At 45.9% G+C, this 3558-nt stretch overlaps 1 non-coding gene across 1 annotated transcript; it reads right to left on the minus strand.

Annotated features, from left to right (window-relative positions):
* Nucleotides 1-914: 914 nt before the first annotated feature.
* On the minus strand, nt 915-1020 carry LOC125575961. The gene has a single exon (XR_007314501.1). It is a non-coding gene; the product is annotated as a small nucleolar RNA R71 (small nucleolar RNA).
* Between the last annotated feature and the right edge of the window lie 2538 nt (nt 1021-3558).

Consider the following 3558-nt stretch of genomic DNA (forward strand, 5'->3'; position numbering starts at 1 on the left):
ACTCCTTAGGGTAATTTGAGTGGTATCAAATTTGGCGCCGTTGCCGGGGAGCTTTGAGCGCCATTAGATTTAGTTTTATTGATTCTTATTATTTTCTTTACCCTCTTTCTAATAATCTTTTTCTTGTCTTTTCAGGTGCATGCCCAGCGGTACCAGAAGCAACAAGGAGAAAGACTTGCTGTTCTCAGACGATCCTGCTCATTTGGAACGCACCATCTGTAGAGGTCAACGTTCCACATCGCTCGACGCAACAACTTCGTCGTCGATCGATACGCACAACCAACCGTCGACCGACACCAGACCATCATCGTCGATCGATCCCGATCGTTCGACAACGATCGATACTACACCGCGTACGTCGATCGATACCGTGTCGTAAAAAATGGTAAACATTATTATTCGAACACAGGACGAGAACGGAAACCTGTATGACCAGGCCGGTCATCTGCGTAATGCAACAGGTCAGAAAATAGATGCTCAGGGAACTGTAATCCCTGATGCTGATGCTACAGGAGCTGCTCATCCTGTCGACGAGGACGCTCGATCGAAACCACTGGCCGACTACAATCGCCCAGATGAGTACTATTCCAACAGATCAGCTATTCGACTTCCGGAGATCCAGAAGCAGAATTTCGAGCTGAAGCCTCAATACTACACTCTCGTGTCGCAGATACCCTACTCTGGGTTACCGCACGAGCATCCTATGGACCATTTGGAACGGTTCGAGGATCTAATTGCTGCTATTCGGATAGAAGGAGTCCCCGAAGATTACCTGCTGTGCAAGCTCTTCAGATACACGCTGAATGGAGAAGTGATGCGCTGGCTTAGGCAGCAACCCACAGGATCTTTAACATCCTGGACCGACATCAAGAATGCTTTCTTACGAAACTTCTTCGATGAGGCGCGCGCTGAAGAACTTCGGAACAAAATTTCTACATTCTCGCAGAAGGCTGGAGAGTCCTTCAAAGATGCGTGGATTAGATTTAGGTTTTTCCAGCGAGACTGTCCACACCACGGATTTAACGAAGTGCATCTGTTAAGCACTTTCTTCCGAGGCTCGCCTTACAGTATCAAATGGCCCTTGATACGGCGAGTGAAGGAAACTTCACTACTCGGAATCCGTTGGAAGCTGTGAGACTTATCGAAAACCTTGCTAACAGCAGCAGCACCAAAAACACTGACTCTGAACGGAAGAAGTCTGTAGTCTCTATCGGGAAGGAACAGATGGACGAAGTAAGAGCTAAGTTAGATGTGGTGCACGAGCTTCTTAGGAAGCAAGTCTGTTCAGCTGAAGGAGAAGTAGCAGATACGGAGGGAGAAGAAAATGTGAACTACATCGGAGGTACCGAATTCCAGAAATTTGGAAACCAGGGCGGAAACAGAAACGTTTTTGGAAATGGCCAAAGAAGTAACCAAAGTTCACAATTTCAAAAACCCTTCAACAACAGCAAAGCTACTCGAACTCTTACTACCAAAATCCACCACCCCAAACTCAGGAAAGCAAGATCGAAGAAATGCTTGATTGAGTACTGTTGGGACAACAACAAATCACCGTGGATTTCAACGGTAAAATAGACTCCGGCTACAACAATCTGAACACCAAAATCGAGACCTTAGGGACTCAGGTGAGAAAACTTGGAACCCAAGTAATTCAGATGGGCGAGACTATAAAGAGGCAAGAAGCTTTCGCTAGAGAGGCAGGAGCCGACAAAGGGAAACACCACGTAAATGCCATCATAGATGACGATTTATGGCAAGTGGTGAAGAAATGAAAAGCTTGAGGAAGGAGACTTCAAATCGAAAGCTCCATGAGTCTCGGCGGATCCCAATGGTGTCGACCGATGTCGATGAACTCGCATCGATCGACAGACCATGATGAAGATCGATGGACGGATTACTCCAGTCATCGATCGACGTCGTCTGCTAAATCGACTGAATGCAATGTGGTTCGAATTCTAACTCATGAAGAATTCGCAGCTAAGCATCCTCACCCACCCTCCCCTTTCTATGATAAAATCGATCGATCGGTTGAGCCAACCATCGATCGACAGAGTGAGTCCGTCTCCAACACCGCGTACGTCGATCGTCACAACACACCTCCCATCGATCGACAGGCACCTCTGACATACCGAGTGCGGTTACCCTCAATCGATAATGATTACATCAACGCACTCAGACCACCACCTAAACCATTAGCTAACCCACCCGAACCAAAACCCAACCCTTTATATAGTTCACCAGAATCAGTTCAAGAAGAACAAGAAGCTGAAGGGAGAAGGTTAAGGAAAAGAAAGGAGAAGATTCCAAAAAACCTTAAGAGGGAAGCTAACGATAAGGAGATGGATGGTTTCACTAAAAGAGTCCTCAAAATCCCAATTGAAAAGCCTTTTGATGAAGCTTACATCACGCACCGGTTGTGGATGTTCTTCAGAGAAACAAAGGTAACTGAGGAGGACATTAGGAGAATGTTTCATCAAGCAAGAGAGAAGATAAACACATGATCACATTGACGAAGAAGAGTGATCCTGGGAAGTTTGCAATACCATGCGTAGTCAAGGGTGTTGAATTTCCCCATTCAATGTGTGACACAGGAGCATCAGTTAGTATCCTCCCTAGGATCATGGCAGACCAGCTTGGTCTGACCATCGAATCTTCAACGGAATCCTTCACCTTCGTGGATCTTTCAGAGAAACGATCAGGAGGAATCATAAGAGATCTGGAGGTACATATTGGTAATGCCCTTGTCCCTGTAGATTTTCATGTCCTAGACATCGAGCTTAACTGGAACTCTTCACTTCTGCTTGGAAGATCTTTCCTAGCTACAGTAGGAGCTGTATGTGACATGAACAAAAACAAATTGTGTCTAACGCTCATAGACCCAAACATCCACTACGACCCCATCCGACCTAAGAGAAAGGTCATTAATTCTGTGGATTACGGGAAAGAACTTGGCTTCATTGGCGCATGCCATTGTGGAGCAGAGTATGAATCGGAGTACGAAACAGAGTACTCGGAATCGATCGACACCCCAACCTTTCCATCGATCGATTCCAATGAGTCAACGGTGACCGATGACCGTAACAACACGTCACTCGACGTATTGCACCCAGTTGACCATTTCGCTTCACCTAATCATTGTTACCAACATTTTGCCTTCCAACCTCCAAGCAAGAGAGGACATGATGATTATTCCATAGGCAGTTGGGCAGACAGTGGTTTCCATGAAAGTTTTGCAGTTGACACTGTAATTACTTCACCTAATGAGGAACATACAGAGGAATACGATGAGGATTATTGGAAAAAACGTGCAATAGAGATGTCTTTGCAGGATGAAAGACTTGAAACACATAAGTTCACCAACACGTTCCCAACATCGTTCGACGCTGTGCACTCCACATCGGTCGATACCCACCCTCGTCCAGCAAAACAACCGCTCACATCGATCGACACCCACAAAGGAAAATCGATCGATATTCGCGCCGCAGCGAAAATTCAGAAGCATGAGAATATTCCCTCCCCAACTAGGTTTAAAGATACCTATATAAATCGTTTTGCACC

Source organism: Brassica napus, chromosome A6 (genome assembly GCF_020379485.1).
Source record: "Brassica napus cultivar Da-Ae chromosome A6, Da-Ae, whole genome shotgun sequence".
Taxonomy (NCBI): domain Eukaryota; kingdom Viridiplantae; phylum Streptophyta; class Magnoliopsida; order Brassicales; family Brassicaceae; genus Brassica; species Brassica napus.